This window comes from Rhopalosiphum padi, chromosome 2 (genome assembly GCF_020882245.1).
Source record: "Rhopalosiphum padi isolate XX-2018 chromosome 2, ASM2088224v1, whole genome shotgun sequence".
Classification (NCBI taxonomy): Eukaryota; Metazoa; Arthropoda; class Insecta; order Hemiptera; family Aphididae; genus Rhopalosiphum; species Rhopalosiphum padi.
The window spans coordinates 70,871,755-70,889,562 of NC_083598.1; the positions used below are offsets into that span (position 1 = coordinate 70,871,755).

At 28.1% G+C, this 17,808-nt stretch overlaps 1 long non-coding RNA gene across 1 annotated transcript; it reads left to right on the top strand.

Moving 5' to 3' along the window:
• The first annotated feature begins 336 nt into the window (after window positions 1–336).
• LOC132922285 (uncharacterized) lies at window positions 337–15,475 on the top strand. The gene is made up of 2 exons (XR_009661001.1): window positions 337–534; window positions 15,253–15,475. It is a non-coding gene; the product is annotated as an uncharacterized LOC132922285 (long non-coding RNA).
• The last annotated feature ends 2,333 nt before the right edge of the window (window positions 15,476–17,808 follow it).

Sequence of the window (17,808 nt, forward strand, 5' to 3'; positions counted from 1 at the left end):
TTAGGAAAGCTGAAAATCAATCATTATTTATATCGATATGCTTTCAAAAATCGATTTCGATATTATATATAATTAAATAGGATATTAGGACTAGTAGGTTAACAACTTCCACGAAATAATACTATTAATTATTAATAATTAATACTTCTGAAATAGCGACCATGGCTGAGGATGAGAAATGTTAAAAATTGTATTGATGATCCTTATAAATAGGTACTTATATTATTTATAATAATCGATAGGGGCTCACCGGCTCACGTAATGAAAAAAAAATTACGTTTCCAAGATTTTATGGGTCTCTATAATAGGTATATGAAATATCTGCAATCTGCATTCTGCATACACACTGCATTGGCAGTAAAAAAAACTTGTCAATTTATCAACTTGTCATTTTTTCAGTTCGAATAATTAAATAATTTGTTTATGTATTCATTCGTATATAGGGGGATTTTGCCGCTTCTAGTCAGTGAATGTTTTACATGGCCGGAAGACCTCGTCCTAGTTCCGGCTTAATAGACAAATAAAAAATGACAAGTATGTACGAACGTAATTAATAATAATCAGCTAACAACAATAATATGAGAATAAAACTAACGCATGTTTATATGTGTTCGTTTCGGCAACCATCGTGACGTACTGACGTACCAAATGTATGTGTATATATATATATATATACACATATGTACGTCATACTACTCATATATTATAATATTATGTACTTTACCGCTGCAGTTCACCTGTCGCTCATTCTCGATTATATAATATAATACGTATTATATTTACGAATAAGTACTCGCATGACGTTCGCGCATGACTCGATTCAAATCGTCTCCAGACATTCAAAAATCCGTTCACTTTTATTCAGTCACCGGAGTTTAGCACACACTACGACACACAGCTGATGAACACAAAGAAAATCACTAAATTACTAAATCACGGCCAGACAGACAGTTTTTTCAATATTTGAAGCTGTTGAGGCCACAAAATACGGTAATTTTTGAGATCTAGTGCCCTCAACTATTCTCTTTCGGATTTTTACGAATAGTTTTTATTTTTACAAACAGAGATAATGAGATCGCGTTTACAAATACCGGCTATTAATCATAATCCTATCGCTTTCTGTACAGCAAAGGACATTGCCGTGCTACAATAAGGCTTGCGAATTTCGCTTGTAATGATAACTGATAAATCTTTCAAGTGTTTGGCATATTGACGAGGATGTATCTGATTCCTAATGACTAATGAGCATTGTTGTTGCTAAAAAATACTTTTACTACCACCGAAACTGTATTAGCTGATACATGTTTGATGAGGCACAATGAATGACCTTAAATTAATTTCAAACCTATATAATACTGTAGTTATGATAATATATTTATCATATGTGTGTGTGTATGTGTTTAGCTACCGGCAATAACAGTTATTTATTGCTAACTCATAGGAAATGTAAAGGACCTCCAACCGTTCACTGATCAGCGTTTATAAGTTAAACTGTATGCATATACTACATAGGTTAGGTTAATAAAATAATACTAATATTATTAGTAATAATAACAGACCTCCTCGATGTATATATTGTATAACTGGAATATTATATTGTTTTATTCGCACATAATATTGTATTGAACTCGTATTATTCGTAATGATTATCCGTGTATATCTGTATGCTGACGGCACATGTATGATATTATATTGATACATGTTTATGTACCTATTTCAATCGAAATCCCGGTACACAAGGACAAGTGGATCAGTGTTCAAAGAACAATATATATAATATATGTATAACAGAAAAAAAATACGTGTTCAAAACGTGTTTTGCTTTTTGTTTTAATTATATCTAGTAAAATATATCGTTTCCAAAATGTCATTCTAACGTATTGTCACGCACAATATGTTTATAATAAAAATATTATTTATTAATGTCAATTGCTTAATACGATGATAATATTCATAAATATATATGCAGGCACACAAACAGCCCTTAAACTGTTATACTCGCGATTCCTTTAAAAAATCTGTATCCCTCGTTCACAGTACCACAACCAGCTATATTATAACGTAGTTTCTGATTTTAATTTTGTAAACGCCCTATACCGTTTACCTTGGCACACACATGGCCATTCACCGAGTGTATTATTATTAATTTTCACATTTCTAATATACGAGCTATAGTATATTATAATACTAATATAATACCTATGCGTATTTGGTTTTATTAAATTAAATCGAATCTAATATTATGCATCGTCGTATTTTATTCGAAGAATCTACAACATATTATACAGGGTTGTTCACAATGTATATGGCCTTGTACGCATAGCCATACCACTCATACCCGCTACCCGAAGGCCTAACATTTATGTACATAGAATATATACAGGGTGATTCATCAAGCATGCTCGCCCCCATATTTTCCATTTATAAATGTATTCAAATATTTGAGATTTTTATCTATATTCCGGAGTGGTACAAACTTCTGTTTTGCAAAATAATATCTCTCATCCCCCCCCCCACTATAAACGTATAGATTATTTAATAGATTATGTTTTTAAACATTTTGATTTACTCAATTCAAAATTGAAAAAATAATTTTTAATTTATTAAAATATTTACATGAAAGATAATTGTCTTCAAAAATGATTTTATATAAATATAAAATAAATGCAATATAGCATTTATTATACTTCGACCATTTTTACAAATTATAAATGTTGATGGATTAATATTAATTAATATAATTTTCAAATCGCTATAACTCTCATATCTTTCAAACAATTATATCATGGTCCTGTTATCCTTAAAAAGGTGGGAAAGTTAAAAATAAAAAAATAAGAAATTTACTAGGTAGTTAAAATTTTGATTTCATAGTTTTAGTAATTTGTCAGAAAAATTGTTAAATAGTATACAGTATAAAAGGGGGGGGATTTTGAAAAATAAAAACTTGTATCCCCATAAGATAGGTACTTCTTAAGTAGTAAAAAAATCTTAAAAATATAAAAATATAATTTCTAATAGTATATTTAAAAATGGCTAAAATCAGATTTTGAATACCTACTTGCGTTATTGAAGAAAAAACGGAGATGAGCTTGCTTAGTAAATCAAACTATATTATATATTCATATATTCTTCTATGCCCGTCTATTTCAGAAGTCTTATACTAAATAATCTATATGTACTTTTTAAAATGTTTACAAAAAGTTGTAGTTTGTACATAATACCTATCTATTTAGTATAAACTTAGTTTAGTTTTTAAAATTAATTGGATAATATTTTAATTATTTTTTTTATTCAAGACCCGAGGTTATTTTAAAAAATAATTTAAATTATTATAATAAATGTTTAATAAGATTCAGCAATAATTTTCTCAAATATACTGTATTTTAATAGAAAGTTATGAATTTTTAGACATAAAAAGTTATAAACATAGTGAGATATTCAGAATATTCTGTATATATTATAAGTAGTATAATGTATACAATCAGCATCGTATCTAATAAGTATACTTTAGTAATAATAAAGTAGGTACATTGGTACATATTATATTTAACTATTACACGGCTACACCGGGCTTCGTTAGTCTTCGTTCATTAGAATTATTAACAAGTCACTCAGTAGAACATGTAATACTGGTATTGGTAAATTCTATATTTTACTATTATTATTATAATTATTTATAATTATTGATATTACTGCATAATATATTGTATTTCGTCGAGGATTTTTAAAATGTTTATAATATAAATCACACCAATTGATTGTGGGTTACATCAAATTTCCAACGACGAACGGGTATACTGGTACCTACACCAGCGAACAACCCACGTTTTCGTGTAGTTTTAAAATCGATTATATATACCTACCATAAATAATTATACTTGTATAATATATAAATATTGAATATTATATATTATTATAAAAAAAATATATGCGTGCGTTATATTTTAGTGAACTATATAGCGAAATGTGTACACTAGGCACAATATATATATATATTAATATAATGCATAAATATTAAATAGTACATGGTGCTATAAAGCTGCAGAAGTCGATATGTAATTTTCACATCTCCGCTTTTCAAATATAAATATATGTAATATGAAATGAAAAAAAATCATAAAAATCTTTAACGTCAATTTCAAAATCAATACGTGTACTTACATACTTAGGTGTATTTATTAAATAGGTACATGAATTATTAGATCAGCTTCTTGCATAACACCACGAATACTGCAGATTGTAATGTATAATACGCGCGCATAAGGCATTAGGTAGAAATGGGTATCTATAATATCAATTATTATTATGCAAATAATTATATAGATGTCGTGTAGGTCACCATAATATTATACTATGTTAGCGTATAGTTTTATAAAATGCATATTATAATTTATTATTATTTTTTTTTTATAGTCTATTTGCAAGTTTAGGACAAGGGAACATTTAAAACTAGATTCAATTTTACTATCGCGCGCATAGACATAAATGCACAATACTAGGTATAATACCTACCTCTTGATGATTTGTATTAAGATATATAGTTGGGGGACAACGATATTGTTTGAATTTCTAGTGTATTGTAAATTACAAATACATTTATTTATTTTAAAAAGCATCATTCTTAAATATTTGTTTTCTGTGTACCTATCTAAGTTTTATGTAATTACTAATTAATATATAATTGATTATTAAATTATGTATATTATAAAGGTCCACGAGACCGCGGTCCACATATATATATATATATATAGGTATCTAGTTTAAGTTATACACTTAACATTTTAATATGGATAATATACCTATTAACTTGATATATTTTACCAGTTTTACAATTCTACAACACTTCAAGGACAGATAAGAATATAGTGCTTTTGTATATTTATTTATTATTGGTAAAAAATGATTTTAGTAGGGTGTTCGCCCCCACTTTATTTTTAAACACATTAAGTAAAAAATATATTAAATATTAGTAGTATATTTTCTCAAAAAATATATTCTAAATTACACCACCAATGCAGTCGCAGGCATTAGGTATGATCCTTCTACCCAAATTGTTCGTACTCAAGTGTTCAAGGAAGAATTGATTGCGAATAGATTTTGGGCGTTGATATTCTTTAACGATACCAATAAAGCAACAACAAAAAACATGTCTTTTATATTATCGTTACATATACGTATATCGAATAAAATCGGTATTTCAGAAGAATACGACCTCGCAGGTGCCAAGGCAAAAATCATCATAATAATAATGTTTAATATATAATATATTAAACGTGAGTGTAAAAACGGCAAATAAAGTACATTGACATTCCGAACGCAGAATTAAGGCGATATACATATTGCATACTAATATATAGCCATATAGGTATACTAGTGAATAGTGGTTATATGAAACCGTGCTAAAGACAAAAGTATAATATTATCAATATACACATCTAATTTTACGCTATTTCGATGAGGCCGTTGTCACTCCGTAAAGGGCTTTATTTTTAGACACGGAAAGTTCAAAAATATTGTTTACGAATGCGGTTATTTTAAATTTTAGTATATATATACAAACTTTACAAGTTTTTTAAAAAATGTTTTCGATTATTCTATAAAAACCTGTCGTCTGTAATAATATTTTATCGCGCCTGATATAATATTATATTATATATGTTCTTATGGAGTATCTTCATCACGATAATATCATTGCGCATTTGGAATGATTATATTTTTCCGGACGTCGAGATGAAACTAACGAAATCGTTAAAAGTATCGAGGGATGACGGACGAATATGTCATGAATGTTCACCGGTATTTTGTGGTAATACCTAATTGTTGTATAATGTATATTAATTGTATTATTATTGTTAAATCATAATTAATTCGTCGACCGAGAAAGTCATTATTTTTTACTCGAACCGCTCGTTTCGTGACGTAACGCGTTAAAAAAAAAAAACCCGTTTTTTCGTCACTCTTCGTCGTAAATACGGCCGCCGCGCCGATACAGATTTGGTGCGGTTTTCGCGTAATATGACTTATTATAATATTCGTTTACACATTATTGTATACGCGATACACACACGGCGTGCGTTTCGGTGTAACGTACGGTAGGTATACCGCATAACCTATACGCACAACACAAAACACGCTATGGTATTGTGCTCGGCAATTTAATGCGAATGCGCGTATTTGACGACGACGATAACAATAATAATAATTAAATAATAATAATATAACAATAATAATGGTAACGACATTACACTATTACGGTATTTTAATAATATATATTGTATTATACGCGTCGAGTAATGATTAAAATATATATATATATATATATTCAATAGGTATATACGGCGAGCGTTGTGCATATTACGGAGACGTGAAATAAAAATCACATTGTCGAGCTCTGAACAAACAAAATAATATTTCCTTTCGACCGGTAAGGTCACCCGGGTTGACCAGCGAGCTGGGTGGGTGGATGAATCATTTGGTACAGAGGACCTCGACCTACTTAATCCAGTCAACATTAAACCAGCCGGGAAAACCCGTTTGTGTGTATATATTGTTTTTTTTCGCCAACTCTACCGCGCCGACTTCCTTCGAATTACGCGATAGCCGTTTTAATAAACGGTCGTACCTACATATGCAGTATACATATTATATTTTTTAAACGTTATATTAATATATATATATATATTATAATGATTAAGGTAATAAAATTTTTTTTTTTAAACGTTAAGGCTATACACGGTTACTGTTTTCGATTTGCATCATGTCATGAAAAGAGACTTAGGTATCGCTTGTCACGCGCAGCGGTCCAAGATGAGCTTTATGAAATATATATATGAGAACGAGTGTACGACTGATAATATGCTGCAGGTTCGCGAAACCGCACAGCTATTCGTAATACCCACGCGTATAAGCGAGACCTCCCTTAGACCGAAGTTGGTTTGAATCGAACGTGAATATATCTGTATATTATTGTATGTATTGAATAATATATAATGTCGACTTGAGGTGCATCGAACCAGTTCAGTGTTCATGATGCAAGACACAATACCGTATTTATATGTATTTTACATTTTTAGTTCTTACCCATATGGGCCGTATGTATACATCAAGCACGTGTCACGTAGAACTATAGAATATATAATATACATAATATACAAGTTAGGTATGTAGTATATACCTACGACGAAACCGTCTATTAGAGTCTGTAGCTGTTGAGTGTTGAGATGTCAAGTAAGTTTTGTATGTAATATACCTACTGTAATAGTAAGTACCTATACCCGTGTTACGACAGTTGATAGTTTAAGCATTGATTAATGCTTTTTATTTAATACATTGTATTTAATCGATGTTTTAAGTACAAATTGTATATCATACAAGGTGTATTAATTTTCAATTTAACATTTAAATCGCACAACATAATAATATGTCACTTATGATATTCGTGATACATATAAACATATTAAGGTTATAGGTGTATTATGTTAAAACTCGCTAGTATTAATAGTTGTGAATTTATGTTAATATATGATTGGTGAACATAAATCGCTACACAAATTTGGCTATGATATTATACTGTAGCAACCGTATTACATTATTTAGGTAAACGGATAGTTGATTTTAGTGATATCGAATAATATTATTATGAATTCGAGTAAAATGATATACATTTCATAATATAACAACATTAAAGTCATTTACGGAGCATAGACAATTATTGTGAAGTAGATGTGGGAGCCAGTGGAGTGTTTTCCAAGGGCCTCTTAAAGTAGCAAAACATATTATAATAATATATACCTCCATACGTCCCGATACCGCACAATACACTAGAAGTATATTACATTAAATAAACACTAAACAGTCTCCGAAAATAACATTTCATTGTTTAATAGGTACTTAAATAAAATTACAAACGGTGCTTAACACAATATTACATGGTAGTAGAGTGAATAGTAGTACATCTCGAGTAAATTAAACAGACGGTACGATTTCAAAAGTAAATATAATATATATGTGCTATAACCGATGTAATTTCATTAAATCATAGTATAGGTATCTAATACCTACTATGTTATAACTAATATAACTTATAAATATAAAGATATATGCTAAATAAATCATTAGAATGATATATATTTTCATTTTTTACACTCAATAACAAAAGTCATTTATTGAATTATAGTTATATATTTTATAAACCACGAATTTTATATTAAATTTCACTAATCAAGGTCAATATTTAATGAGACTTCAGAGTTGTTTTACACGTTGTTTCATTTTATTATGTTGTAATAAAATAAATATTAACTATATTAGATGATACTTTCAATGAAATTCTAGAATTATTCAATCAGTGAACTTCAAAATAATTTTTATATATATAAACGATTATTGACAGTTGTAGACACACGTCTGCAGTCGTCCACTCATAAACAAAATAGTTGTTTTTTTATTAAAAATAAAAATGTAGGTATGTAATATGCAATTATATATTGTTATATATTATATTATTAAAAATCGTTAAAATATAATAATAAGTATCTATAATAATAAAATTAAGAAATTCGATGAATGATGACAAATTATGCATACCTATTAATCCTTTTTTATTTTTTCAATTTAAGCTAATGTATACACATGTGTTACACATTCTCACATTTTACGCTAAACTAAAATCATGTAAATAATAGATTGTAGATATTAAATAACAATTTACAATAAAATTAAAAATATAAGTTAATTATGTTCCTTGTACACATTTATGAATTTCCTGTTGAAATATATTTAACTTCAGTGTTATTAATGAATATAATTTTTTTATGCATAACTCTGAGCTCATTTGCGAGTTTACGATTATTCAAATTCTCAATTCACATACCAAGCGTGTAAAGCTCAATGTATGCGTGTACTTATATTAATTAAAAAAATAGTAGTATCGATTAGTTTAATATACAATATAATTAAATTAAAGATTTTAATTGTAAACACTATTCAGGCTATACAACTAATATAAATCCTATATATATACCTACGGTACACAGATATAATGAATATATAAATTCATCCATTCATGTCACGCGTACAAGATTCTTTCAATTTTTTTTTTGTACACATTTTAATTTGATCAAAATTAAAATGATGATATAAATACATGAGTACATGACTAAATATGATAAATAAATTGTCTTATTTAATAGTTGGTATTATTTACTTGTATAGATACATATTCTTCTAAGACCAATTTTTCTCAAGGGTATATATAGATCTGACAGAAGTAATTTTGATTTGAAACGTTTATAAAATCACGATGTCTATATATCTTATTAAGGTCATTTTATATAATGATGTGTCTGTTATAATAATAATAATATTGTTTATATATGGTAGGCATATAGACTATATTACTGTAAAGTAGAGATATACTATAGTCACATATAAAACTAAAACCTATTGCTCATCCGACATCCATGACACTTTTGATTTCGAGACACAGAATGCAGGAGTTAGTAATTATAATTTTTACAATATTATTATATAATATTGATATTTGTAATTGCATATTTGAACAAGAACAACTCTTTTTGGGTCCAGTATTCCAGAAGTTTTATAAAAATCAAACATCAAAAAGTGCACAAAAAATAAGTTTGTTCTCTGTAAATTAGAAAATAAACGCAAAAATTACATTAAAAAAAAATCCATACTTAAATAAAAATATCAATGAAATGTTTATTTAAATCATAATAAAACTTAAATTTTTTTTAATTATATTTCAAGTTCAGGAAGGGAGTTAAGTATCTACCGCCGTCTTAATCCCCCCTTCCGGGTGTCCGGGTGCCCTATATAGGCTTACTAGTTACTACCTATAGTAATTTATATGCGAGGTACTATACTACTATAGCGGTTATTTTTTAAACATAACATAAAATATAATTTTTATTATTTTTGTATCTTCTTCTTCTTCCGGCCTTCATAACTCTTCAAGAGTTTTCGCTGCCATTACAAAATCACTCTACTTGTCTTAATCCTGTATTATCTCCTTCCAATTTTGTGCTCCAAGGTCTTCCAAATCTTTTTTTACAAAATCTGTTCATCTCTTTCGAGGACGGCCCCGTGGTCTTTTTCCTTCCGGTTTCCGATTTAGTACTATTTTGGTAACTGCATCTCTATTACGCTTAATTATATGTCCTAACCATTGTATCCTTTGACTCTTTATAACCCATTAATTGTTACCATTTTTAATTCTTCCTCTATTTCTTGGTTGAACTTTCTACACCACCAAGCAAACCGTATATTCTTTTCTAGATTGTGTTTTCAAACGTCTCCAGTCTTCGTTGTGTTATACACTTGTAGTAGTCCATACTTCGCAAACATATATGTTATAGTTCGGTCTTATTATTGATGCGTATAATATTATTTTCGTTCGCTTTGAAAATAATTTAGATTTAAAGTGGTACATTATTTTTATATAACATAGCAAATATTTAAATGATAACAAAACCAATTTTATTACTTATTTTATATTTATTTATTTACTTATCAAGATATATTTGTATTATTATTTATCAACCGTTAACTCTTTGTAATACATTACAACTACTTTTTGAATAAACTTTATGAATTGTATGAGAAAAAAATTCCTTATTTAATCATAAATCAAGAATCTCGTATACCGTATTTATAATAAAAACAAATTTTAATAATTAAAAATGATATGCTTAAAATGTGTTTGCTTTCACCAAATAAATATGAGGTGGGACGTAAAAGTATAATTATTAAAATTATTGATATTCAAAAACAAACTGCTGTTTAGTAGACTTTGAGATTCGAGTGTATGTATCTCGTATTCTCGTCATTGAGTAGGATGTGTTAAATTTTAGTTCAATGATAAATCATTATGTGTTAGTACAAAAAATGATTCGCAACATACGCGCCTCTATTTTTAAGGATATTTTATTATATTTTTTTGTTAAAGAAAACAAGTAATGATATTTTGCAAAATAATAGCGGCGAAATCAGGCGAATATCTGCTAAACAAGAGGTCTCCGCGGCTTCGCTCGTAATTAAATGATATTTATAAGAATGGGATTTAGTAAAAATATTAAAATAATATTACGAATATATAGATTATATAAGCAGATATTTTTTACTCCTATAAAATAACTAAAATTTTTAATTACTAAATTCATGTACTGTTTTAATACATTATAATTTTCCTGTAACGTGAACTGTTTATATTTTTTTAGAGAAATGTTTGTTATAATTTATTGAATTGTATTCAAACTACCAATAACAATTAGATAATATAATTATTATGAAAATAAAATGTTTTAAAGAATTACAAATACAGATAGTTTTATAAGCTGCAGAAACCACGGGGTTGCAGAAACGTAAATTGAAAGACTTGGTGGAGCTTATTATTTCCCAAAAAACTGCTGAAACCCTCCCCATTTACCTCTATATTATATTCCAACTACTCCTCATCAGTATAATCAATTATATTAATCTTAATCACGACTAGGACTCAACGTGTTAAGTAATAGCTATTTTTAACCTTCTCCCTAATTTACGTAACCGTATTTACGCATATAGGGAACTGGGAACTCATACGGTATCGCTTTACTCGCATTGGCAATCGGCGTAGGTGCAAGTCGTAAGTCTGGATCATTTTATTTTAAAATATGTATTAATACCGTTGTATTCTAAAAAATATTCTGATGGGAACCCGAAAAATTGAAAAATAACTTTTTAAAAGTACCAACTAGACTATTCTGTCTAGTATTTATTTATAAAAATTCTGAATCTGTGTGTACTGAGCATTCCAATTCAGAGAAAGTGTTTAAAGAAAAAGCTTTTTTATTAAAAAAACAATTAAAACTAATAAAATTGTAGCTAAAATATTCATAATCTCAATAGTATCTAAATTCTGAAATATCTATAGAGTTCTCAAAACAAAAAAAATCTCTATAATATTATAGGCATATTTGTGGTTTTTTGAGTCACATAATTTATACCTATATATATTATTCACGCATAACATTTTTATATAGATATTATGAATATTAATATGATGAACCGAGTCGAACATATAAGTAAATTAAATTATATATAAGGTCATACGAGTTTTGGAGGTTATATACCGTTCGTAAGTATATTATTATTTATTAAAGTAACAAACATAATAAAATTGTTTTAATGTAAAAATTAAAAATATAACGCGTGAATAATACATATACACTTACACAATAAATCCTACGTATATGTATGATGTTTATGTATATATATTGACATATTGTATTTAAGCATAAGTATCAAGTATACAGTATGTGTAGGTACATAATTCATTGTTGTCACGTAATGATGTAACTATAAGTATATACAACTACGTATAATGTCATATTAACACCTCAAATTTCCCGTCATCTGTATATTTATTATACATAGGTAATACGATTATATTATTTAAGCCGATCGAAAAACCAATGCCAAAATCTTTATAAAAATATATTAAATTTATTCTATTTAAGATACGCGTATACGTAACAATCAGCACATATCATTTGTATATTATTATAATTCATAATATGACAATACGGATATGGCAATAAACAATAAAAACGCGTAATATTCTTCCTCTACGTATTTCATTAATATAATATTTTCTCTAAGTATTATTAGTTTTGCATATATATATATGCAATACAGATAGGTGCGGGTAAGTATCTATACACTATACAGGCACAATGTTGTAGTTTAAAATACTTTAAGATTAAATAGCTTAAGGGCGAAACGCTGAAACAATTGCATAAAAATAAAAATAGTGAAAATACGAGTACCTACCTACCTATCTGATTTTTTTCCCGTGGTATCAGTGTAAAATCATTATAATATTTGTGTCCGTGCGCGTATGTAAGTAGGTATACGAGCTAGTATTCGATTTGCAGATTGTAATCCCTTCATCCAAACAAATATTCAATAATCAATATTAATTAATTTGTTTTATCTCGTTTCGAGTAATATAAAGTATTAGAGTCTTTAACATAAGCATACCCAAGGGCGAAAATCCAATGAAAAATCGGCAATAACATATTTTTTTAGATAGTCATGAATAAATTACGCAAGGAGCAACTTCATCACCCTCCATTCGTCCCGCATTTAATAACAACATAGATATTATGATAATATGTAATAATGGTTCTGTATTGCTTGTTCATATTAATTTATTAATGTAAAATAAAAATTAATTCACAAATCATCAGGGTGTTGATTTCTAAATTGTTGATGTTCAGCACATACCTCACGGGATATAGAAGGTTAACATATAAAATACCAACCACACTACTATACTAGTACAAAGTACAACTTAAATTAACAGCTTATTGATTTCCCTTCAAATTAATTTTTTTTATTAGAGAATTAATCATTTTGAACTCTATAAGAAATAAATTATGTAGAAGAGTAGTCGTATATTCTCCAGATTTAAACGAGTTCAAAATCCTTGTATACTAATAAAACACTTTAAACTTTATCAATAAATATCTTTTTTATCTTTCAAGTTACTAAAAAATTGTACATTTTAATGACAAATTACACTTAGTTTTTTAACGGGAAGGGCTCAATTATTTTTGGATTCCAATTATTGGGAATTAATGACTTAAAATGAACTAACTTACAGTGATTCTTATATATATATAAATATCAGAATTAGTCTTCACAGAATGTTTCAATCTTCAACTTTGAGTAATGTTTCTGGTAGAAAATCTGATCTATATAATACATTAATGAGTGAGTCAATACTTGGAAAATCTAATAATAACAGTAAAACAGCAGATAGATATTTCACAAAATAGCATTATTAAAAAAAATATATATTGTTTTATGGATAACATTTTTAAAACAATTAAGCTTTATTTATTTGTCTTGTTACAGTTACATTAAAGGTAAAATTTAAAACTTAAAACATAAAAATATGTTCATTTCTTTCCAAATAATTAATACATATACAAATAAGTTATTTTTTCAAACGACTATTTGGAGGGGTTGATGGTTGTCCACGGCATTGAGACGAGTTTGAACTGTGGTCATTAATCGGATAGTTGGCGCAAGTCAAAACAAGTCGTGAAGTTCTTGACCTTATACCCGGAATCGAATGACGAGGCGTAGGAGGAGTGATAATAACTTTTTACGTGGGTCACTATGCGAAGACGACACTACTATAGAATTATTTTATATTTTCGTTATAGTATATACTATATATCGAATTATTGCACATGATTTATAAACAATGGTGTTCGGTGACACGACGACAGTTGACTCGCGCTAGACGTAGCGGAAATCGGTTACCATTTACGTCCAAGATTATTATAAGTGAAGTGAGTTGCGTCCTACTAAAAAAGGTTATTTTAAGCATTTCATATTGTATATAGGTCAAAATACATAAGAAACATTTATAATGAATTCGAATCGATATTATTTTCATACTGGACCATTTTTGTTGTTCGAAAACATTTTTTTCTTGAATATCGGTATTTATTTGAAGCTAGTACTATACGCTAACGGTATCGTGTATGTGTATGGAATATTATTCATTAGTTAATTTATTATTCATTATGAATTATTAGGCGGGAACGCAAGAAAAAATTTCGGGGTGTGGTTTTTGAAAAATTGTTCATAAATATTATACTATTCATGTAGGTCAGGTAATTTATTTTTTGTTCCTGATATTCGGTGGAGGGGTTGGGGGGTAAACACCCTCCTCCTGCGTTCACGCCTGTGTAAACTGTAATAACGAAGGAAACTAATTTAATGATTTTAACGGTCGCTGTTCGATAAAAGACAAAAAAGTTTTTTCCCGTTGATAAAAGTTCGTAAAATAAATTTAATTTAAATTTAGCAATTATAATATTGTGATTTAGGATTAGGACTCTGTTTATTAGGAATTTTATGATATATGTAAATATGTGGGCTAAATTTATTAGTTAGATACAGATAATATAATGTTCCTGTCGTTCTTGACGTTCTTCATGTACATATATGTCTTTAATCTTACGGATTACAACAAAAAAACGTTGACTACTGATGAGTACGTTATTATTACAATTTATAATCTAGACTCTATTATAAATATATACTATATAGACTACGGTTGAGTTGCATTAATGAAATAATTTTCACATTGCTAAAATGGTTTCACTAAAATAAGTCGGTACGACCCTATATTTTATAATATGGTATGCGAATTGTAATTCTTTTTATTTTCAGAGTTGAAGCGTCCAAGGTTGAAGTCTTGGAAAAAAACGATGCCCCGGGCGACTGTCACTTACGGGCTATGGCGTGCCCTTTATATATAATTCGCCTTATTATGACATATATCATAATCTGTATCACTACATTGATTTTATATTGTTTTGGTTGCGTAACAAAAAAGAGACCCTGCAACCTTTTCATTCACCCTTTAGATAAACGACCATGAGTTTAATTATTACCTGCTGATTTTTTAATTAAATATATTTTTTTCTTCGCCTAACCTGTATAATATACACAATTTAGAACTAAATTAAGTAATTAAACCCGTGAAGATGGTATGTACACGTTTTTCAGATGCAGGAAAAGAGAAACACGAGTAGATATCGTTATAATAATACTCTTCAAATAAATTGATATCTTGTTGAGAACTTAAAAAAAAGAGGTAAGATTACGGTGTTCTTGAACGCAGTTTAACACATAGTGAATGAAGCGATTTTTTAAAACATTAAAATAATAAAAAAATTGGTAGATACGCATGGATATAAATATATAATATATATTATTCACTCCTGTACCAGATGTCGCATATTTCTCGTGAGTACGTATACCGGCAATAATTCTTATATAGTTATAACTTAAAGTTTTTTTTATTAGGCATTAGTTGTTACATTGTTGGTATACTATAAAAAATGTCTATTGTTCATTACCGAATATCTATAAACAATATTATTATGTTACCTTTTTTTGCATACTAGAAAATGCATTAAAAACTCTAATCAACTTATAAATTGTTTATCTACTAAAAGTCTGCGAGATCGATATTTATGTGTAATAATATAATATGGGTATAGGTAATATTTAATAAATAATGATCAACGCTGTAATCTATACGTCCCACTGTACCTAAGTCTAGTTAGAATAGGAGACTGGAACTTTGGAGCCGCCACCGAGTTTGGGTGGCCGTCATTAATTATATTAAACATCGATTAAGTTTGCATTATAATTTAATGCAATCGGTTGTCAGTTGATGTGTTGAGAGGTCTCAGGTCTTCGCGTTCCATTGTATTCGAGCGACACGTCCGAACTATAACGGTGCGCTATCTACCTCTACTTGTCGACAAACGGGTAAAACTTCTGGCCGTCATTACTGTCTTACTAGATGGCCCTGACGTTTACCGTTTTATTGTTTTCCGTTTTCAGACTACTCAAGTTCCGAATCGGCGACGTAGTGGTTTACCTACCATTTGACACGACTCGCACTAGGTACTATATTTTATTTTTCCTTATAATGAAAATCTAATTTTTAACAACTATTGATAATTTCTGATAATTTTAAAATCGAGCGGTGTCTTCATCCCAGTAATTGACTAGGTATATAATATTATCAATGATAGAATATTATGCTGGATTGTCAGTGCTAGGTATACAGACATACAGTGGTAGTAGGTAGTTTAGTAAATGTTAATATAAGTGTTTGCTGTTAATAAAATTTATTTTTACCCTCTGACCTACCTGAAATGAATTCCACTGAGTTTTTTATATATGTATACCTAGTTTACTACGGTATTTTTAAATTTGTAAAATTGTGACCAGTATACCTACATAACAATTAACAATATATGCATTCACTTGACTAGTACTTATAGAAGTTTTTTTATGTGTAACTGAGAATGCAATATTTTGGAGCTTATATAATTACTTATTATACATATAATAACTAATATAATTATTTATGTCTTGAAAATCATCATTAAACTATGTACCTAACTACCTATAAGGTTACAAAAAATTTAATATTAAATTGTAAACAAACGTATTATTTATTTTATAAATTATATTATTATTTATTATTTAGTTTGTGTTTGTATATGTCGGCTTTTACAAAAGGTATTTCAATTTTTAAGCGAGTTAAAAGTAAATACCTACCTATGTAAAAATATATTATAGTTTAAAAATGCTCAAAACAGCCTTAAAAATAAAACATTGTAAAAATTTACAACGCCGAACAAACACAAATGTTCTTACTTTCTTAGCTTTAAGTATCATCTTCAGTCTTAATATTAAAGTTATTAACAAATATAATCGTTATCTCACTAAATACTTGTTTATTCCTTATTGCCAAGCAATTCAATCTATTTGTAGTATTTCACAAATATTTATGCTAATATGCTATTATGTAGTTTGTTGTAAATGAAAAATTTACTAAAATGCGTATTACCTAGTTTAAGAGTTTAGTAGAAATAATGTTATACTATGCTCATATATTATTGAACAATGTCTACAATAGATTTTGGAGAATATTGAATTCTTACAAATTCCTATGGCCACATTTTAATTTAATCTACAGCTGTTAATATATTGAAATATAAATAAGCTTGATGGATTTCAACTATTTATTTTTTAATAAATATAAAATAATATTATCCAATCACAAAATAATAAAAATATTAATATATATTTTTCGATATTTCTGTAGATTTGTGTGATAAAAATTAAAGGACTTCCAAGTTCTTAAACTAGGTATATTCTTAGTGTCTTGAGTCTTGACACAATGCACTTTGTTCAGTAAGA